The 23,957-nt window shown below is 41.2% G+C and overlaps 1 long non-coding RNA gene across 1 annotated transcript; it reads left to right on the forward strand.

Annotated features, from left to right (window-relative positions):
• The first annotated feature begins 1,185 nt into the window (after positions 1-1,185).
• Positions 1,186-4,448, forward strand: LOC120040804. The gene is made up of 3 exons (XR_005475774.1): positions 1,186-1,292; positions 3,726-3,809; positions 4,400-4,448. It is a non-coding gene; the product is annotated as an uncharacterized LOC120040804 (long non-coding RNA).
• Positions 4,449-23,957: the final 19,509 nt, after the last annotated feature.

A 23,957-nucleotide genomic window follows, 5' to 3' on the forward strand; every position in this document is an offset into this window, starting at 1 on the left:
TTTTCCCCCCATCAAATATTCTCCATCAGTTTCATAACACCGGAACTGACCAATGGCATATATCAATTGTTTTTATATCAGGGAACATCCACATCAAGAAACTGTACGGTAGGTCTCCTACTGGGAGGCGCAGGAAATAGTTGAAAGAGGGATTGGTGCTGAGGAAGCTATGGCAGTGGATGGCCAGCAACCTGTTGAGATTCATAATGTTGTTTACCAGTTGAAGGATACCGATTGTAAAGATGAATTGTATTTGCGGCTGAAAGTTTTTGGGAGTTCAGGAATTGAAATTGGAAGCATTGCACGCAGTGGTGGAAAAAATACCCAATTGTCATACTTGAGTAAAAGTAAAGATACTTGAGTCCTTTCCTGTTAAAGTAAAAGCCACCCAGTAAAATACTACTTGAGTAAAAGTCTAAAAGTATTTAGTTTAACATATACATAGTATCAAATGTAAATGTAATTGCTAAAATATACTTAATTATCAAAAGTAAAAGAATAAATAATGTAATAAATAAAACCCTACTCCTCCGCCAGAGCGTCCAGTGTGGCTCTGAACGCTCCGAGAGCGATACGAACTGACAATCTGACACCGCTCTGAATTTACGAACGCCCAAGCGCACTCTGCCACTCCAGATTGAATGTAAGATCACACCCATAATTTACTAACAAAGTATTTGTGTTTAGTGAGTCCGCCAGATCAGATTCAGTAGTGATGCGTGAACTGAACAATTTTCCTGTCCTGCTAATCATTCAAAATGTAACGAGTACTTTTGGGTTTCAGGGAAAATGTATGGAGTAGAAAGTACCTTATTTTCTTTAGGAATGTAGTGGAGTAAAAGTAGTTGTCAAAAGTAAAGTACAGATACCCCAAAAAACGGCTTATGTAGTACTTAAAATATTTGTACTTAAGTACTTTACACCACTGATTGCAGGGAATACTGACTGAAGATGTTCCTCCCTACGAGGCCCATGAGACTGTGTAGGGATGTGAATTGAATAGGACTGTGACTGAAGGAGTGGGATATTTTTATTTATCTATTTTTGTATTTTGTTTTGATGTCGTTGTTCCCCCTCCCCTTATCCGCATTGGACGTGTATCTTTCTCTACAGTTTACTAACCGTACAGTAGGTGGCGGCAGACACGTTATATTTGTGTAAATGTCAGTATACCAGAGAAGAAGATGACCCTGTTGCATTGTCGTAGAGGGGAACAGGAAGTTCCGGTTAGAAAACGACAGAACTGTGTTATGTCGATAGTGGTTGTGTCCGTTTCAACTGTATTATTGTAGGTATGTAATAGCACGTTTAAAGAGTCTAATGTCGAAAGAATATATAACATGCTAGGTAACAAATCCGTCAAGGTATTATCATGTTTGGTAAAGGTTTTAATTGTATGTGTTATTTTGGGGTCAAACCGAGTGAGTGAAGAACGTGATTAAAAACGATTTTACAAGTCACATAGATAGACTTTGGGTTTGTCTGAGTGTATGTACATAATTTCGTCAAAGTAATTTCATAAAGATTCCACTTTTTTGAGTTCGTTTTAACACGTTCTTGGTTTTGTGTCAAATGTTGTTTATGAGCTGGTAAATAGCCTCGTCCGAACCGTCCTGATCTCGCGAGTTTACATACACTGTTTCGTTAATGTAAGCTCGCGAAATCAGGATGGTTCGGAAGTCAAATGGCGGCTTCAACGGTTTCGGTCGTCTCTCTAGGCGTTTGCTCGTGGTGAAATGGCGACACGAGGCTGTGTGGTAGAGTGTCAAAATAGAGGGAAGCTAACTGAAGTTATCCTTCACCATTTGGAGAGAGAGGCCAACTGCATGGAATGGCGTCGATTAATGCGGATGAATCGGAGCACGTATCAAACTCATTCCATGGAGGACCAAGTTTCTGCGGGTTTTCGCTCCACCCTTGTACTTGATTAATTAATTAATGTCACTAATTAGTAAGGAACTCCCCTCATCTGATTGTCTAGGTTTTAATTGAAAGGAAAAAAATAAAACCCGCGGAGACTCGGTCCTCAATGGAATGAGTTTGACACTCCTGAAACAATGGAAATGGAGAGAGTTTGAGAAGCAACAGCTGTGCTGGAATGCGATCAATGTGGGGGACAGTTGTGATGATATGGAGCGGGAGGATGAGGGCCTAGAATGTGAATGGTCTGTAGTGAAAAAACATAGGAAGAACAGAGATAATGATCCTGGAAGCAGTGGCGCATGTAGTATAGAAACTCTAAAGAGGCCCAAGGCAGGGAGCTAGAGTAAAAATGTGTCACAGTGGAAAGTTGGGATGGTGTTTGAGGAGACCACAGGGCCTCATTTACTCCCTGATTAACCAAGGCCATAAAAAGAGAGATGAAGTTAAGATTGTTAATATCATGTGCTAGTCAGGTTCAGCAAGGGAAGATTCTTCAATTGGAAAATCATAATGGGACAAAGCTCAGAAGCCATTACCCTGGAGCTTATGCTAAATTGAAAGGAGTAATCTGAGGTCCCAATATCTATGTCCATGGATGATATTGTTAAAGAACATGTGAAGGAGACAGTGGTTGAAGCCTAAAGGTTGATCAGTAGGAAAGAGGGTTAAAGAAGTGAAAGCTTATCAGTGCTGTTGAGGTTTGAGAAGGTTTTGTCTGGAAAAGTACAGAATAGGATTCCTTAGCTTCCATGTCAGAGAATTTGACCCAGCCTCATCAATCAACCAATCAAATGTATTTATAAAGCCCTTCTTACATCAGCTGATGTCACAAAGTGCTTTACAGAAACCCAGCCTAAAACCCCAAACAGCAAAGTGTAGAAGCACAGTGGCTAGGGAAACCTCTCTAAAAAGGCTAGAACCTAGGAAGAAACCTTGAGAGGAACCAGGCTATGAGGGGTGGCCAGACCTCTTCTGGCTGGAGATTATAACAGAAAATGGCCAAGATGTTCAAATGTTCATAGATGACAAGCAGTGTCAAATAATAATAATCACAGTGGTTGTCGAGGGTGCAACAGGTCAGCACCTCAGGAGTAAATGTCAGTTGGCTTTTCATAGCCGATCATTCAGAGTATCTCTACCGCTCCTGCTGTCTCTAGAGAGTTGAAAACAGCACGTCTGGTGAACAGGTCAGGCTTCCATAGCCGCAGGCAGAACAGTTGAAACTGGAGCAGCAACGGAGAATCATCACGGTGTTTTTAAATGCCAAAGAATGGAACATGTAGCTGTTGTGTGAAAAGATGTGCCAAGTGGCTGGTCCTGTAGTAAGAGGACCTACTGTCAGACTGATGGAGCTTCCATGGTTGGTCCTGTAGTAAGAGGACCTACTGTCAGAACTGGTCTTTCTACTAGTCCTGACATGGTTTCGAGGGCTGTTCAGAAATCTTGCACCCATAAATACGCTGTGACAAAGGATACTTTAATATTGAATAAAATATACTTCATAGCTTTCATTGGTAAGGTTATCAACAACTTGGATTGTGTAAAGCAGAAATACCAGTTCGAAAGTTATCTTGTAAACTGCAGCAGAGTTGTTGGGGGTAACAGATGTTACTGTCGGTATGGTTTTTGATAAGCTGGATAACCTGGGGGTGGATTGTTTCAGCATGATATAGACCCCAATGTTTGCAAACACAGAAATGGATCTATTGATAAAGTTTATTGGGGGTGTGGGAGGGTTTTTGGGGAAGGGGAGGGTGTGGTAGAAGTTAATAAGGATTTATTGGTTTATTTTCTTTGTACAGAATTAGACAGACATGGACCTTAAATGTTTGTTTGCGGACCGCCATGATACCATAGGAGGTCTGCATCAACGGACTTCAGTACAGGTAGTGCCTCATCAGAGAGAGAACATTTCAGTTGCTCTACAGTTTTGAAGCTGAATGTAATGATTATCAGTCCTTTACATGTGTACTAATATTCAGACACATTCAGTTGTTTCTATATTTATCTATAATTCAGGGTTTTCACACGGGGCTTAAAGTAAATAAATATTAGTGCTTGAAAAAGTACTTAAATCCTTGAATTTGACTTGCCATTGTACGATCCCTGATAATTCTTACTATGGTGTGAACGGGAAATACAATTGGTTTTTGTGAGTGAAATAATACAGTGAAGACAAGGTTATTCAGGAAAATAGTACATAGTGCTGCCTGAAACATACTGTAACCTTGTACTAAATGTTTTTTGACTCTTATGTGAATTTAGGAAATCTACTATAGATTAAGTGCTCTTATGTTGTGCAATTTAAAATGTGTACTTTGTGTCTAATGTGAATGAATGTTTTATCAAGGATTAGCTACCTGATCTACTGAAATTAGATAATTGAACAAGAAAAGAGAGAAAATATTTTTACAGAATAAAGTGCCAGAACTGTCAAGAAAATAACTTTAGTGTCCGTTTCTCTTTATTACTACAGGCCGACTCAGATTAAGTCTGAGGTCGGTAACATCAACAGTGAGGACAAACCCAGCCTGCCACTCTCCTTCCACACTGAGTAGAAACCTACAGTCGCTGGGTCCTGATTGTGACAGTGGAGCCCAGTTTGCTCTGCAGGATCCAGAGATGGCATCAGTGAAGCTGGAGGACTGCAGTCAAACACTGGAGCTGAATGTCAACATTAAAGATGAAGAAGAAGAGGAGGAGAAGATTAGGACAACTCTTAGTCATGGTAAGAGCAGGTTCTCTCTATAAGTTATCTTCATAAATTAAACCTCCATAAGTTATGACCCAGTCTATTGCTAGGTTGAATTCTGTAAATCTGACATCACACATCCCTGAAAAACTCAAGACTTCACTGCGAGGCAAAACTTTCTAAACTTGTAACGCCTGCCTTTGCCCACACATTGTCTCAAGAACGTTGAAAATGTTTAATAACCTCAATCACCAAGTTAGGCATACCTCATTTCAAAATAGGCCATGGCATCATCACTGTCAATATTGAATTGTAATTCTTTGCGTTTTACCAGTGAAATGACCAAGCTGTTTCTGCATGCCAATCGTTCGATCTCAATCAATTTCATGGGAATATGCATTTAAATCTTCTCGAATTACTGTTTGGTAAGCAAATTAGAGCAGATGGTGTTAAATTATATAGACTTCCTGTATTTTGTTTTAATCAAAGCACATTCTGCCTAATGGCGTGCTTTTGAGTTTGAGACGATTCAGCAAACCATTCTAAAATCTCGTAAGAAATGAGGTGTTGTTTTTGTTGTAACAGTAATGTTATGCTATAATATTTGATTATGTGGACTACTAATTAATCAGTAGGTGATCGTCCAAGACATTGATCTACCTTTACTAAACAAACACCATTGTGGCGGCTCATCACTCTTGCAGCACTACACCCCTGCAGTCTGTTGCACCGAACTAGTGATTGATGCTCACCTAGCCTACTCTTTTGTCTCACGCAGCATTTGGTGATGCAGAAACGAGAGAACATGTTTGGCTGTTTTTATGGAAATCTGGGAATATTTGGCCAAGGAAACATTTCTGGTTGGTCTCAAGGAATGTCACACAGGGAGACTTTTTAAAACAGGATTGAGTGAAGTAGCAGCTAATGCTCATGGAGAGCCTCACAATGATTATTATTAACCTTTATTTAACTAGGCAAGTCAGTTAAGAACAAATTATTATTTACAATGACGGCCTACACCGGCCAAACCCAGACGACACTTGGCCAATTGTGCGCCGCCCTATGGGACTCCCAATCACGGCCGGTTGTGATACAGCCTGGAATCTAACCAGGGTGTCTGTAGTGACGCCTCTAGCACTGAGATGCAGTGCCTTAGACCGCTGTGCCACTCGGGAGCTCATAAGTTTGATGAAATTCCATTATCTTTCAGTCTAATAGGGCTATATTCTTACTTTTGTAGCTCTTCACCAGTTTCTTGAATGTTTATTGTACATAAATATTAACACAACATGCAACAATTTCAACGATTTTTCTGAGTTACAGTTCATATAAGGGGCGGCAGGTAGCCTGGTGGTTAGAGCGTTGGGCCAGTAACCGAAAGGTTGCTAGATCGAATCCCTGAGCTGACAAGGTACAAATCTGTCTTTCTGCCCCTGAACAATGCAGTTAACCCACTGTTCCCCGGTAGGCCGTCATTGTAAATAAGATTTTGTTCTTAACTGACTTGCCTAGTTAAATAAACATTCAATGTAATAAAAAAATATATAATAAGGACATCAGTGAATTGAAATGAATTAGGCCCTAACCTGTAGATTTCACGTGACTGGGCAGGGGTGCAACCATGTGTGGGCCTTGGAAGGCATAGGTCCTTGGCAGCCAGACCCACCCACTGGGGAGCCAGGTCCAGCCAATCAGAATGAGTTTTTACCCACAAAAGGGCTTTATTACAGACATAAATATAATTCTCTGGCAACAGCTCTGGTCGACATTCCTGCAGTCAGCATGCCAATTGCACGCTCCCTCAAAACTTGAGACATCTGTGGCATTGTGTTGTGTAACAAAACTGTACATTTTTAAAGTGTCCTTTTATTGTCCTCAGCACAAGGTGCAGCTGTGTAATGATTATGCTGTCACACCTGTCAGGTGGATGGGTTATCTTGGCGAAGGAGAAATGCTCACTAACAGGGACGTAAACATATTTGTGCACACAATTTGAGAGAAATAGGCTTTTTGTGTGTATTGGAAAATTTCTGAGATTTTTTATTTCAGCTCATGAAACATGGGACCAACACTTTACATGTTGCGTTTATATTTTTTTCATTGTACAGTCGTGTCCAGAAGTTTTGAGAATGACACAAATATACATTTTCACAGAGTCTGCTGCCTCAGTTTGTGTGATGGCAATTTGCATATACTCCAGAATGTTATAAGGAGTGATCAGATGAATTGCAATTAATTGCAAAGTTCCTCTTTGCCATGCAAATGAACTGAATCCCCCAAAAACATTTCCACTGCGTTTCAGCCCTGCCACAAAAGGACCAGCTGACATCATGTCAGTGATTCTCTCGTGAGTGTTGACGAGGACAAGGCTGGAGATCACTCTGTCATGCTGATTGAGTTCGAATAACAGACTGGAAGCTTCAAAGGAGGGTGGTGCTTGGAATCATTGTTCTTCCTCTGTCAACCATGGTTACCTGGAAGGAATCACATACCGTCATCATTGCTTTGCACAAAAAGTGCTTCACAGGCAAGGATATTGCCGCCAGTAAGATTGCACCTAAATCAACCATTTATCGGATCATCAAGAACTTCAAGGAGAGCGGTTCAATTGTTGTGAAGAAGGCTTCAGGGCGCCCAAGAAAGTCCTGCAAGTGCCAGGACCGTCTCCTAAAGTTGATTCAGCTGCGGGATCGGGGCACCACCAGTACAGAGCTTGCCCAGGAATGGGAGCAGGCAGGTGTGAGTGTATCTGCACGCATAGTGAGGCGAAGACTTTTGGAGGATGGCCTGGTATCAAGAAGGACAGCAAAGAAGCCACTTCTCTCCAGGAAAAACATCAGGGACAGACTGATATTCTGCAAAAGGTACAGGGATTGGACTGCTGAGGACTGGGGTAAAGTCATTTTCTCTGATGAATCCCCCTTCAGATTGTTTGGGGCATCCGGAAAAAACTTGTCCGGAGAAGACAAGGTGAACGCTACCATCAGTCCTGTGTCATGCCAACAGTAAAGCATCCTGAGACCATTCATGTGTGGGGTTGCTTCTCAGCCAAGGGAGTGGGCTCACTCACAATTTTGCCTAAGAACACAGCCATGAATAAAGAATGGTACCAACACATCCTCCGAGAGCAACTTCTCCCGACCATCCAGGAACAGTTTGGTGACGAACAATGCCTTTTCCAGCATGATGGAGCACCTTGCCATAAGGCAAAAGTGGTAACTAAGTGGCTCGGGGAACAAAACATCGATATTTTGGGCCCATGGCCAGGAGACTCCCCTGGCCTTGTGGTCAATCCTCTGACATCCAGGGGAAGGCGGGTGCAGTTCATTTCCATCCATAGGGCACACACAGAGTTTTAAACTGATCCGAGATCAGAGACTATTTTTCAGAGCTTCGCATGTCCTGTCATGATTTTCGCTGTAGAAAGAGTTCTGGTTCACCCACAGACATAATTCAAACGGTTTTAGAAACTAGAGATTGTTTTCTATCCAATAGTAATAATAATATGCATATTGTACGAGCAAGAATTGAGTACGAGGCAGTTTAATTTGGAAATGTAAAAAAAGAAATAGTGCTAACAGCTCCCCCTATTGACAAAAGGTTAAGAACAAATTCTTATTTTCAATGACGGCCTAGGAACAGTGGGTTAACGGCCTTGTTCAGGGGCAGAACCACAGATTTTTACTTTGTCAGCTCGGGGATTCGATATTGCAACCTTTCAGTTGCTCTAACCACTAGGCTACCTGTCACCCGGTATGGCCAGAAGAGGACTGGTCACCGCTCTGAGCCTGGTTCCTCTCTAGGTTTCTTCCTAGGGAGTTTTTTGTGGCCACTGTGCTTCTACATCTGCATAGGTTGCTCTTTGGGGATTTTAGGCTGGGTTTCTGTTAAGCATTTTGTGACAACTGCTGATGTAAAAAGGGCTTCAGAGAATACATTTGACTGACATGTATATCACACCAACTGACTGGTTCTTCTGATGTTGTTCACACAGGAGACCATGTTGAGACATTCTCTACATCCAGAGAGCAACAGCAGGAAGATCACAGAGCTAAGCGGTCTCACCACTGCCCACATTGTGTGGAGATTTTCCCATTTCTATCAAAGCTAAAAATACACCTAAAAATACACACAGGAGAGAAGCCTTACTCCTGCTCTGACTGTGGGGCGAGTTTCTCTCGACTGGATACCTTAAAAACACACCAACGTATACATACGGGAGAGAAGCCTTACTACTGCCCTGACTGTGGGGAGAGATTCTCTCAAAAGACCAACTTAAAAGCACACCAACAAATACATACAGGAGAGAAGCCTTACTCCTGCTCTGAATGTGGAAAAAGTTTCTCCCGATCAGAAAACTTAAAATCACATGAACGTATACATACAGGAGAGAAGCCTTACTCCTGCTCTGACTGTGGAAAATGCTTCAAAACATCAACTGGGCTAACAGTTCATCAGAAAACACACACAGTAGAGAAGTCTTACTTCTGCTCTGACTGTGGAAAATGCTTCAAAACATCATCTGAGCTAAAAGTTCATCAGAGAACACATACAGGAGAAAAGCCTTACTCCTGTTTTGACTGTAAAATGCTTCAAAACATCAATGGTGCTGAAACTTCATCAGGGAACACACACAGGAGAGAAGCCTTACTCCTGCTCTGACTGTGGGGCGAGTTTCTCTCGACTGGATACCTTAAAAACACACCAACGTATACATACAGGAGAGAAGCCTTACTACTGCCCTGACTGTGGGGAGAGATTCTCTCAAAAGACCAACTTAAAAACACACCAACAAATACATACAGGAGAGAAGCCTTACTCCTGCTCTGATTGTGGGAAGAGTTTCTCCCTATCAGGTACCTTGAAATCACATGAACGTATACATACAGGAGAGAAGCCTTACTCCTGCTCTGAATGTGTAAAATGCTTCAAAACATCGACTGAGCTAAAACTTCATCAGAGAACACACACAGGAGAGAAGCCTTACTTCTGCTCTGACTGTGGGAAGCGTTTCTCTCACCATAGCAACTTAAAAACACACCAACGTATACATTAAGGAGAAAAACCTCATCAGTTCTCTGACCAGCTAAGAATAAAGTCACTCCATCACTTAATTCTCATCTCATAAAAGAAGTTGAAATGGAACAAATGAAGAAAGTGTAGAAAACTGTACAGAGGAAAGGGAGCGTTCTAGAATGTTAGCCTCTGTTTACTGATCAGTGTGCACCTTGTCAGTTTTAGTGTGTTTTCTTTTGTTAGCTTCTACTGTAAATATTTGCCCTTAGTGTTGAATACCCTCTGTGAGGCTTCTCATTTTGAAAACTAACACTAGTCTGCCAATTGACTGGGTGGTACTGCTTCCCTCTCAGCCTGGTCTGACTCTGTCTGTGGGGAGAGTTTCAACTGGGCAGCTTAAAAACACACCAACGTTTACACGTAGGAGAGAAGCCTTACTCCTGCTCTGTGGAAGGGTGGGCGTGTAACTCAAACGTCTAGCCAAAGGATGCGTCTTTGAATCTCATCACGGACGTCTTTAGCATTTTAGCTAATTAGCAACTTTGCAACTACTTACTACTTTTTAGCTATTACTTAGCATGTTAGCTTAGCATGCAACTACTTAGCATGTTAGCTAACCTTTCCCCTAAACCCTTTAACTCTACCTTAAACCCCTCACCCCTAACCTAGCTAACGTTAGCAACAACAAATTGGAATTCGTAACATATCATACATATTACAAGTCCGTAACATATTGTATGAATAGCAATCCTTAAAATAACATACGAATTGTAATTCGTAACATACGATACGTCCTACAAGTCGTATTATACTGAACAACAATCTAAACGCAACAATTTCAAAGATTTACAGTTCGTATAAGGAAATCAGTCAATTGAAATAAATAAATGAGGCCCTAATCTATGGATTTCACATTACTGGGCAGGGGCTCAGCCATGGGTGGGACTTGAGAGGGCATAGGCCCACTTGGGAGCCAGGCCCAGCCATTCAGAATGAGTTTTTCCCCACAAAAGGTCTTTATTACAGACAGAAATACTACTCAGCCCCCTCCCAGAGAATCCTGCAGGTGAGGAGGTCCTGGGCTGCCGTGGATACATGTGATCTGCAGTTGTGAGGCCTGTTGGATGTACTGCCAAATTCTCTAAAAGGACGTTAGAGGTGACTTATGGTAGAGATATAAATATTGAGTTCTCTGGCAACAGCTCTGGTGGACATTCCTGCAGTCATCATGACAATTGCACATTCCCTAAACTTGAGACATAGTGTTGTGTGGCCTTTTATTGTCCCCCCCTGTGTAATGATAATGCTGTTTTATCAGCATCTTGATATGCCACACCTGTCAGGTGGATGGATTATCTTGACAAAGGCTGAAATGCTCATTAACAGGGATATTAACAAAGTTGTGCACAACATTTGAGAGACATTAGCTTTTTGTGCATATGGAACATTGCTGGATTTTTTTATTTCAGCTCATGAAACCAACACTTTACATGTTTAGTTTATTTACTGTGATAGTCCAATGAAATGTAACCTAACCTAACCCGTTTTGCTCTGAGACCAGGTTGTCCCTCTGCAGTATTCTGTGGGAAGGAGCTAGTATACCTTTTTTATTTTTTTTATTGAACCTTTGTTTAACTAGGCAAGTCAGTTAAGAACCAATTCTTATTTACAATGGTGGCCTAGGAACAGTGGGTTCAGATTTTTACCTTGTCAGCTCGGGGATTCGATCTAGCAACCTTTTGGTTACTGGCCCAATGCTCTAACCACTAGGCTACCTTCCGCCCCTAACATGTATCAGATAGAGATGGTGTGATGATCACTTTTCACCATTAGTTTGGGGAGGATTGTTTTACAACTTTATTTAATGATACAAAGTTTATGAAATGAATACATGTGTTTATTAATTGTCTTTAAAGCTACATTAGTTATTTTAGTTACTGATCATGAATGTGTTTGGATAACTGCATTGAAGCAAACTTGATTGATCTGCCAATGAAAAATAAAGTTACATGAATATGTACTGGTCAACCTCTTCTTCTCTTTAGTATTCAGTTCTTCATATTAGATCTGACAGTATGAATGGTTCTTACGGTTGTATTCAGTTCTTCATATTAGATCTGACAGTATGAATGGTTCTTATGGTTGTATTCAGTTCTTCATATTAGATCTGACAGTATGAATGGTTCTTATGGTTGTATTCAGTTCTTCATATTAGATCTGACAGTAGGAATGGTTCTTATGGGCTGAGTGCCTGGAGTGTTTTTGTATGACTACAGTCAGGAGTTCTCTCTGACCCTGTGATGTCACCAGCAAATTGAGTACATTCATCTTAAGATAGCCAGGTGAGACAACCACATATCACAGTAAATACATTTCTCCTCAATTTGTCAGTGTCACATTATTATTATTATTTGTATTTTGGGGGGGATACTCTTTAAAGACGTAGGGTTTCAGACCTTTTCGGTCAGATGGGCAGGGACTCTGCTGTCCTAGCATCAGATAGAAGCTGGTGCCTCCATTGGGGTGCCAGGACAGAGAAGTGATTTGACTAGGCTGAGAGGGAGCTTGACCTCCTGTAGCAGTGGGACGGCCATGAGACCAGAGGTGGCAGAACTGAGTGCTCGGGTTGGGATACAGGGTTTGAGCATAGCCTGAAGGTAGAGATGGGGCTGTTCTTCTTGCTGCACCGTAAGTAAACACCATTGTCTTGTAGTGGATGTGAGCTTCGACTGGAAGCCAGTGGAATGTACGGAGGAGCAGGATGACATGGGGGAACTTTGGAAGGTTAAACACCCAGATGGACTGAAGTGTTCTAGATAAGTTCAGTGGAGACCCATCATTCAGGGCAGGTGGGCCACCTGTTTTGAGCCCCACAGTTTTAGCGAGAAAAAAGTGAGAAAAAAATGATCTGTTTGCAAACAATGTAAAAAAAACTTGTAATTGAGTTGTTAATAAAGCCGCATACAAACATGGTCTCTTTTTTGTTTTCTTGAGAAAGGCAGCTCCAAAATGCAGGTGTTTCAGCCTAGCTCAGTGCTTTCTGTGGAGGTGGGGAAAGCCAGCAGAAAATACGGAGCTTTGCGCTGTGATTGGCTCAGTGTTCTGTCATTCATGGGGACAATATATCACTGCCAAGTCTAAGGGTAGAACTTGAAAATTCAAGCCCCTTGGGTGCTGCCATAGAGTTACATTAGAAGTGCCCATACAAGAAGGCTCAAGGTCATTGTCCACAGATAAAATAACGTCAAATCATGTGATATCTACAGTTGCTTTGATTGGACTGATCATGTCAACATCATACTTTCAAAGTCGGAGCTAGCAGTCATCATCATGAATCAAGTCGACAATCTACTTGCAAATCCTTTTTATTATTTGTCATATGAAGAGAAATAATGAGAAATTATAGATCAAATGTATCGGTGCTCATCGGCCATTGGACAAACATTACACAACAAGTTGGAAATTGCAAATTCAACAATGAGTAGTTTGGAAGGAATCAGTGGCTAACTACAAGCATTGTAAAGCAATCATTAGCCTGCTATTCAGTTGAGTGGCTGTGTGGTCCCAAGTCTAAGATTAAGGGGCTCTTTTCCTAGTTTAAAATTGTAAACATTTAACATTGGCCGTGCTGTCAATGAAGCTTGATTTGTGCCACGCTCAAAACAACTTAACTCGGTACTGCAAAATCTGACTTGAGTGAGTTCAAGACAACTGGGAACTCTGGGGGGAAAACAAGCTACGACTGAGAAAATACATTTTAAACTTTCATCCAACTCGGAATTGTAAATTGGGAACTCGGGTCTCTTTCTGCAACTACGACCTGAAGATCACTGACGTCCTCATTTTTTTCCTGAGTTGCCTGTTGTTTTGAAAGCACCATAAATCCAGAGAATGCCAGACTTTGATGACAAAATATGCCCATGAAGGAATGCTGCACCACCTTCCTGTTCAAGTGAGCACAGCACAACAAGGTGAGTCCAGAAATGTCTTATATGCTGCTGCATAAATCATGTAGTTAAGTAATACTAAGTGTATGTTGTGTCGTAAGATGTTAGTAGCCCATGTGCCTCACCCTAATAGTTTGGTCTATTTTCACCTCTTAATTTTGCCCACTGTTCTGACTTGGTGGTTCACATGTAGCCTATAACCTGTTTTTGAGAAATGTAATAATTGAATATTGTAAGAGCTTTCATTGTCTGCATATATGCCCCTTTATTTATTGTACGGTTCTGACTTGGCGTACAGGGAGAACACTGTAAGAACGGCCCATGTTCTGAATTTTGTCGCTGAGCGACAAATAGTTAAATTGACTACGTCCGTCCTAGCTCTCTCATTAATGTCTTAATCGAAATTACGGTTTGCCTCTTATCCGCTTGTCGTCCCCTTATGCCATAGTTTGTACATATCAATTGTCAGTAGAAACCACATTTGTTTAAGCAAGTCAGCCATGTTTTTTTTTAAATGAGGCTGAATTAACTGTTTCGTTGCCAGACAAGGCTCCGCTGATAGCCAGGTGTAGCAGTGGTAAGTTGTTTGGACTATGCTGTTCGGTCAGCTTTATGTAACTTTTTGTGGGTACCCTTTCTCACCATTATAGTGCAATTAATGTATAGTTTAGTAATGTGTTGTGTAGTGGCTTTGCTTGCATGCATCCCACTTTCTTTTGTTTTTATTTAATGAGTCAAGTCAATTAAGAAGAAATTCTTATTTACAATGACAGCCGACACCGGCCAAACCCGGACGATGCTTGGCCAATTGTGCGCTTCCCTATGGCACTCAGAATCACAGCCGGATGTGATTCAGCCTGGATTCGAACCAGGGACTGTAGTGATGCAGTGCCTTAGACCCCTGTGCCACTCGGGAGCCCTTAAAAGGTTTGCGCCCAACGTGGGGCAGGAGTTTGACGGCACAAGCAGGGAGCCCAGCCAACAGAGATTTGAGAAATGTTTTGGTTCTCTTCCTCAGATCTGTGCCTCGCCACAAACCTGTCTCGAAGCTCGACGGACAATTTCTTTGACCTCATTGCTTGGTTTTTGCTCTGACATGCACTGTCAACTGTGGGACCTTATATATACAGGTGTGTTCCTTTTCCAATAATGTCCAATCATTTGAATTTACCACATGTGGACTCCAGTCAAGTTGTAGAAACATCTCAAGGATGATCAATGGAAACAGGATGCACTTGAGCTCAATTTGGAGTCTGAGCAAAGGGTCTGAATACTTACCAAATAAGGTATAAATTTGCTAAAATTTCTAAAAACCTGTTTTCGGTTTATCATTATGGGCTATTGTGTTTATATTGACATGGGAAAAAATGCATTTAATCAATTTTCGAATAAGGCTGTAACGTAACAAAATGTGGAAAAAGTCAAGGGCTCTTGTATAATGCCCTGTATATGCTTCAAACAGATGTAAGGTTCTGAAATGGTAAACACAATGACATAATGGAAAATGCATGTCCAATGGTTCTCTGTATTAGTATTATCCACATTAAAACACCTAGGTAGAGCAGTGGTTCTCTCCGTATTAGTATTATCTCTGTATTACCCACATTATAGTAATGTGGGTAATAGGTAGAGCAGAGTGGACAGAGCATGTGGCTTTGTAACACACATAGGCGGAAATCCCAGGGGGGACGGGGGGGACACGACCCCCCCATCCTTGGAAAAATATGATTTGTCCCCCCCAATCTATCACTGTAAACATAACTATGTAATTTCAATAATATTAATAATACGCAATGAAAGCACTTGTGCTGATTATAGGCACTTAATCAGTGCCTAGCGACCCCCCCCGCCCTTTGCCTCACAATGGTTTGATCCACTGCCAGTTTTTTAGCTTGCAAGGTAATAGAGGGTTCGTATTTACTGTCGGAAAGGCACTCAATGCACGTAATTAACGTGAGGTTAATCCAGTCAATCGCACCATAGCGATGTTTTATGTTGGCAGGATTCACACACACTATAGCTGAATTTGCAGAGCTAGCGCGCAAACTAAAGCAAACATTAACTATCAAGCTAGCTAGTACCTATTCCATTTATGTGGCGTCGTCAAAGATGGAATCTTTGCTATCGTCAGTTTATTCCAAGATCAGCATGCAGCTGTAGTGCTTCAAAGTCCCTGTGATAAGGTTAGCGATAAACTGAAGTCCAAACTGAACACTATATTTAATGGTCTCATTTCAAAAGCTAAATTGTCGCTAGTGAACTTTTTTAAAATTTTATTTTACCTTTATTTAACCAGGTAGCAAAGATTATAGCAAACACCACAGAAACGGAATTTGTGCTCGCTAGTTTTACAAATTCAGCTATTGTTGGAAGCCAGCCAATATGAAACAAACTATATTAAAAGTACAAAAGGTTGCAGCATATGTTGTGTAAATGTGTGTGTGTGCTGCTAATCGAGCACTTCAGCAAAGGCAAGGCTGTGCTGGGCCTCACACTTGCCTATGCTGTTCTTGGAGAGCTTGAATGTCTAAACATTTCACTGCAGAAGAAAACTCAGACTGTCTCTGGTATGCAGGCTGCAATCGACTGTGTGCGGTCATCTCTTAGGGGCACGAGAAATGACGAAAGCTACCTTGCACTGTATGAGAAAGCAACAACATTGATTGAATCCATTGAGTCACACTCAAGACGATTTGCTGGCAAAGCAGTGGATCACTATAGGGCAGAATTATTTTAAGTGTTGGATGGTGTAGAGGTTCAGTTTGGTGACCGTTTTGACCAGGACAGTCTAAACGTCCTGCAAAAGTTGGAAAGAGCGCTTCTCACGGGGGAGTTGGATGAGTCTCTAGATCAGTACCCAGAGGTGAACATAGATTCTCTTTCAGTGCAGATCCCTCTCTTTCACAACAAATACCCCTGTAGCAGCAGTGGAGAGGCAGCAGAGTTCCTCAGGAGGCTTCCAGTGGAGGTGCAGGGGTTGGTTGACCAAGTTGAGGTGCTGATCAGAATTTTGTTTGTGGTGCCAGTGTCTTCATGTGAGGCTGAGAGGAGTTTCAATGCACTCCGCAGGTTAAAGACTTGGCTACGGGCTAGCATGGGCCAAGAGAGACTGAACTGCGTAGTTGTCTGTAATGTACATAAAGACAGGCTGGACAGTCTCAAGAGGGAAAATATCTGCCAGCAATTTGTTGGATCCATTGAAACCCGCAAACATATGTTCGGTTCTTTTGTTCAGTAGTGTGTATAGCAGTGGTTCTCAACCTTTTTGTGTACTGGAACCCCTGCATATTTTGAGGCAAGGCAGGCAAGGTTTTGAGTGGTCCTCAGGGACCTCCACTCTATATTATATGTAAACTTACTGGAAACCCAATTAGTCCATGGACCCCTGTTTGAGAACCCCTGGTGTAATTGGTATTTGTTCTTTTGTTTAGTAGTTTTCAGTTTTTAGTACATGACAGTACACTTACAAATTATTTATTTCCTGTTATTTTATTTAAAATTGCATACTTTTGCGACATACTTGTCCATAGCTGCTGTTTGAAGAGTTGAGACACTGAAGGATATTTTGTTTGATTATTTGGGTTTTTCATTGAAGTAGTTATTTTGCTTTTAGAACTGTACTTATTTTAAGCTTTTTGTTATTGTAAAGCTATTGTAGTAGACTCAGGCCAGTGGCAGATATTTAATGACTATATAAATGTATCAGAAAAAGTCTAATTAAAAGGTCAATTCAATACGGAGACCAACTTTGTGATGGTTCTCAATGGAGATTCTTTTAGATGTGATCGCACCATGTTCGTTGTATTTATGAAAACTACACCCATACAGTGTACAGTACCATTGTCACCTACTGGCCTTTCTTGATATTGCTGTTTGTAAGTACGAATACCTGCATACATACTGGACTGGTAAGGAGCACTGCTATAACTATTATTAGTAGTATTATAATGATTTAAACATTTGAACAAGTTGGGAAAACCCTTCAGTTAACTACTGTACCTATCAATTATCCAGTAGTAGTATTATAATGATTTAAACATTTGAACAAGTTGGGAAAACCCTTCAGTTAACTACTGTACCTATCAATTATCCAGTAGTAGTGATTATGGTTCCTCAATATACATTTAACATATTACAACGTAGGCTATGTGTTACAGCACTACTTTTGGTGTCCCCCTCAGGAATTGCTCTTGAGAAAATGTAATGTAATTGTCCCCTCCTAGGTTGATATCAGATTTTCGCCCCTGGTAACACACAGGTGTTTCATCTCCACACTGGGATGATTTTAACAGTGCAACGCCACACAGGCCTCATGCCGCTCAGGTAGGAGAGTACCAGAAATAAATGAATAAAAACACAAAACTAATGAAGGAACACACAGTCACCAACAATATATCCCTGGCGTCAATACTTTCAACTGGCTCAGCTCGCTGTTACAGTACAGCGCCACCAAATTCCATTTATTAAGTAACCATCTGTTTTATGTAAGCATAAAAACGTAACATTTCACACTATTTTGAGAGTCCCGGATTTATATTTACTATGTTACATCTAGTCTATGAGACGAGGCTGCACCTTAACCTACATTATAAACACGCAGATCAAGAGGTGTTGTCCCTTCAGCATCTGCATGTGGCATAAGCTCACCCACCTCACAGCTTGAATCTAAAATAGTTAATAACTTTGGCTGTGAGTGATGGGAAAAAATCTGACTCTTAAGGCAATTACTTGAATAATTCAATGGATGTTTTATTTACGAACTTGATGACTAAATTGTCTTATTTTTTTTTAAGCGACTTCGCTATCAATGGGAATTGGGCCGTGCTTCAGCTGAACTGCAGTACCGAAAATGCCCCCTGAGCACAGTGGAAAGCATGCTTATAGACTGGAAGCCTGCCCCCTTGATCCGAGAAGGGTGTAATTGCAGACAGCCATTAGGGGCGTTCTCTGATATCGGGTGTATCATGATATCAAGTTTACACCAATTGATGCTCCCCATTCGTCCGTGACCGTTTCTTTTGCGTTGGGAACAACAGTTGTTGACAACTGTAGCATTGTAGCTAAGCCTAACCTTAACCCTTTTCCTAACCTTAATCTCAGTCTCCTAACCGCCACGTTAATTATCCTAACCTGCCACTAATTATCCTAACCTGCCACTTTAATTATCCTATGTATGCTATGTGCCTAGTTAAATAAATACTTCTTTTTTTTCCATCAAATATTCTCCATCAGTTTCATAACACCGGAACTGATCAATGACATGTATCATTTTTTTTATATATCAGGGAACATCCACATCAAGAAACTGTACAGTAGGTCTCCTACTGGGAGGCGCGGGAAATAGTTGAAAGAGCAATTGGTGCTGAGGAAGCTATGGCAGTGGATGCCCCGCAGCCTGTTGAGATTCATAATGTCGTTTACCAGTTGAAGAATACCGATTGTAGATGAATTGTATTTGCGGCTGAAAGGTTTTTGGGAGTTCAGGAATTAACATTGGAAGCATTGCAGACAGTGGTGGAAAAAGTACCCAATTGTCACATTTGAGTAAAAGTAAAGATACTTGAGTCCTTTCCTGTAAAAGTAAAAGCCACCCAGTAAAATACTACTTGAGTAAGTCTAAAAGTATTTAGTTTAACATATACATAAGTATCAACAGTAAATGTAATTGCTAAAATATACTTACGTATCAAAAGTAAAAGTACAAATAATTTCAAATTCATTATATTAAGCAAACCAGACAGAACGATTTTCTTGTAGTTTAAATGTACGGATAGTCAGGGCCGGGCACACTCCAACACTCAGACTTCAATGCACTCTCGTCTGAGTGTGCCAGAGGGCAGAATAACTGATGATAAACGAACGCTCAACACCCCTTGAGTACGGCCGGTGTCAGTAAACGTCGGCAAAAACGCGTAATTAAATTGTTGCCTGTAGCACATTTGTCAAAAATATCAAAAGTAAAGTACAGATACCCCCAAAAACGACTTACTTAATATATTTGTACTTAAGTACTTTACATCACTGATTGCAGGGAATACTGACTGAAGATGTTTCTCCCTACGAGGCCCATGAGACTGTAGGGATGTGATTTGAATAGGACTGTGACTGAAGATGTTCCTCCCTACGAGGCCCATGAGACTGTGTAGGGATGTGATTTGAATAGGACTGTGACTGAAGCAGTGGGATGTTTTTATTGATCTATTTATGTATTTTGTTTTGATGTCGTTGTTTTCGCAATGGACATGTATTTCTTTCTACAGTTTACTAACCGTACAGTAGGTGGCGGTAGACACGTTATATTTGTGTAAATGTCAGTATACCAGAGAAGAAGATGACGCTGTGGCACTGTCGTTGTGGGGAACAGGAAGTTCCGGGTAGAAAACGACAGAACTGTGTTATGTTGATAGTGGTTGTGTCCGTTTCAACTGTATTATTCTAGGTATGTAATAGCACGTTTAAACTTTCTAACGTCGAAGAATATATAATATGCTAGGTAACAAATCCGTCAAGGTATTATCACGTTTGGTAAAGGTTTTAATTATATGTGTTGTTTTGGGGTCAAACCGAGTGAGTGAAGAACGTGATTATAAACGATTTTACAAGTCACGTAGCTAGACTTTGGGTTTGTCTGAGTGTATGTACATAATTTCGTCAAAGTAATTTCATAAAGATTCCACTTATTTGAGTTCGTTTTTACATGTTCTTGGTTTTGTGTAAAATGTTTATGAGTTGGTAAATAGCCTCGTCCCAACCATCCTGATCTCGCGAGTTTACATACACTGTTTCGTTAATGTAAGCTCGCGAGATCAGGAATATTCGGACGAGGCTCGTCAAATGGCGGCTTCAACGGTTTCGGTCGTCTTTCTAGGAGATTGCTCGTGGTGAAATGGCGACACGAGGCTGTGTAATGGAGTGTCAAAATAGAGGGAAGCTAACTGAAGATATCCTTCACCATTTGGAGAGAGAGGCCAACTGCATGAAATGGCGTCGATTAATGCGGATGAATCAGAGCACGTATCAAACTCATTCCATGGAGGACCAAGTGTCTGCGGGTTTTCGCTCCACCCTTGTACTTGATTAATGAATTAAGGTCACTAATTAGAAAGGAACTCCCCTCACCTGATTGTCTAGGTTTTAATTGAAATGAAGAAACGAAAACCTGGGAGGCTCGGCCCTCAATGGGATGAGTTTGACACTCCTAAAACAATGGAAATGGAGAGAGAGTTTGAGAAGCAACAGCTGTGCTGGAATGCGACAAATTTGGGGGACATTTCTGATATGGAGTGGGAGGATGAGGGCCTAGTATGTGAATGGTCTGTAGTGGAAAGACATAGGAAGAACAGAGATAATGGTACTGGAAGCAGAGGTGTATGTAGTATAGAAACTCTAAAGAGGCCCAAGGTAGGGAGCTAGAGTAATAATGTGTCACAGTGGAAAGTTGGGATGGTGTTTGATGGGACCACAGGGCCTCATTTACACCCTATCTGATTAACCAAGGCCATAAAAAGAGAGGTGAAGTTAAACTGGGCCGTTCATTGAAAATGGTAGATTGTTAATATCTTGTGTTAGTCAGGTTCAGCAAGGGAAGATTCTTCAATTGGAAAATCAAAATGGGACAAAGCTCAGAAACCTTGACCCTGGAGCTTATGCTAAATTGAAAGGAGTAATCTGAGGTCCCAATATCTATGTCCATGGATGATATTGTTAAAGAACATGTGAAGGAGACAGAGTGGTTGAAGCCTAAAGGTTGATCAGTAGGAAAGAGGGTTAAAGAAGTGAAAGCTTATCAGTGCTGTTGAGGTTTGAGAAGGTTTTGTCTGGAAAAGTACAGAATAGGATTCCTTAGCTTCAATGTCAGAGAATTTGACCCAGCCTCATCAATCAACCAATCTAATGTATTTATAAAGCCCTTTCATCAGCTGATGTCACAAAGTGCTGTACAGAAACCCAGCCTAAAACCCCAAACAGCAAGCAATGAAGGTGTAGAAGCACAGTGGCTAGGAACAACTCCCTAGAAATGCCAGAACCTAGGAAGAAACCTAGGGAGGAACCAGGCTATGAGGGGTGGCCAGTCCTCTTCTGGTTGTGCTGGGTGGAGATTATAACAGAACATGGCCAAGATGTTCAAATGTTCATAGATGACCAGCAGGGTCAAATAATAATCACAGTGGTTGTCGAGGGTGCTACAGGTCAGCACCTCAGGAGTAAATGTCAGTTGGCTTTTCATAGCCGATCATTCAGAGTATCTCTACCGCTCCTGCTGTCTCTAGAGAGTTGAAAACAGTAGGTCTGGGATAGGTAGCACGTCCGGTGAACAGGTCAGGGTTCCATAGCAGAACAGTTGAAACTGGAGCAGCAACAGTGAATCATCAGTGTTTTAAAATGCCAAAGAATGGGACATGTAGCTGTTGAGTGAAAAGATGTGCCAAGTGTGGTGGGGAACATGATTACGGTGAATGTTGGAGCAATGTGACGGTTAAGTGTTGCAATTGTGTGGAGGACACGCAGAGCAGCATTTGGTGGATGCCAGGTGCAGAGAGATTCTCAGAGATATAGAATCCGTCATGATGTATCATATGCAGAGGCTGTAAGACAGACTGGTGAAACTACTGTCAGACTAATGGAGCTTCCATGGTTGGTCCCGTAGTAAGAGGACCTTCTGTCAGACTGATGGAGCTTCCATGGCTGGTCCCGTAGTAAGAGGACCTTCTGTCAGAACTGCTCTTTCTACTAGTCCTGACATGGTTTCGAGGCCTATTCAGAAATCTTGCAACCATAAATGCACTGTGACAAAGGATACTTTAATATTGAATAATATGTACTTCATAGCTTTCATTGGTAAGGTTATCAACACTTGGATTGTGTAAAGCAGAAATACCAGGTTGAAAGTTATCTTGTAAACTCCAGCAGAGTTGTTGGGGGTAACAGATGTTACTGTCGGTATGGTTTTTGATAAGCTGGATAACCTGGGGGTGGATTGTCTCGGCATGATATAGACCCCAATGTTTGCAAACACAGAAATGGATCTATTGATAAAGTTTATTGGGGGTGTGGCAGGGTTTTTGGGGAAGGGGAGGGTGTGGTAGAAGTTAATAGGGATTTCTTGGTTTATTTTCTTAGTACAGAATTAGTCAGACATGAAACTTAAACATTTGTTTGCGGACCACCATGATACCATAGGAGGTCTGCATCAACGGACTTCAGTGCAGGTAGTGCCTCATCAGAGAGAGAACATTTCAGTTGCTCTACAGTTTTGAAGCTGAATGTAATGATTATCAGTCCTTTACATGTGTACTAATATTCAGACACATTCTGTTGTTTCTATATTTATCTATATTTCAGGGTTTTCACAAGGGGCTTCAAGTAAATAAATATTAGTGCTTGAAAAAGTACTTAAGTCCTTGAATTTGACTTGCCACTGTACGAACCCTGATAATTCTTACTATGGTGTGAGTGTAACGGATGTGAAATGGCTAGCTAGTTAGCGGGTACGCGCTAATAGCATTTCAATCGGTTACGTCACTTGCTCTGAGACCTGAAGTAGGGTTTCCCCTTGCTCTGCAAGGGCTGCGGCTTTTGTGGAGCGATGGGTGGGTGTCTTCGTGGGTGACTCATGCTTCGTGGGTGACTGTTGTTGATGTGTGCAGAGGGTCCCTGGTTCGCGCCCGAGGTCGGGGCGAGGGGACGTACTAAAGTTATACTGTTACATGAACGGGAAATAAAATTGTTTTTTGTGAGTGAAATAATACAGTGAAGACAAGGTTATTCATAAAATGTTTACATAGTACTGCCTACAACATACTGCAATTTTGTACTAAATGGTTTTTGAGTCATTTATGCATTTATGTGAATTTAGGAAATCTACTATAGATTAAGTGCTCTTATGTTGTGCAATTTAAAATGTGTACTTTGTGTCTAATGTGAATGAATGTTTTATCAATGTTTAGCTACCTGATCTACTGAAATTAGATAATTGAATAAGAAAAAAGAGAAAATATTTTTACAGAATAAAGTGCCAGAACTGTCAAGAAAATAACTTTTGTGTCCGTTTGTCTTTATTACTACAGGCCGACTCAGAGTAAATCTGAGGCCGGTAACATCAACAGTGAGGACAAACCCAGCCTGCCACTTTCCTTCCACACTGAGTCCAAACCTACAGTCACTGGGTCCTGATTGTGACAGTGGAGCCCAGTTTGCACTGCAGGATCCAGAGATGGCATCAGTGAAGCTGGAGGACTGCAGTCAAACACTGGAGCTGAATGTCAACATTAAAGATGAAGAAGAAGAAGAGGAGAAGATTAGGACAACTGTTAGTCATGGTAAGAGCAGGTTCTATCTATTAGTTATCTTCATAAATTATGACCAGTCTATTGCTAGGT

Source organism: Salvelinus namaycush, unplaced genomic scaffold (genome assembly GCF_016432855.1).
Source record: "Salvelinus namaycush isolate Seneca unplaced genomic scaffold, SaNama_1.0 Scaffold38, whole genome shotgun sequence".
NCBI classification, from domain to species: Eukaryota; Metazoa; Chordata; class Actinopteri; order Salmoniformes; family Salmonidae; genus Salvelinus; species Salvelinus namaycush.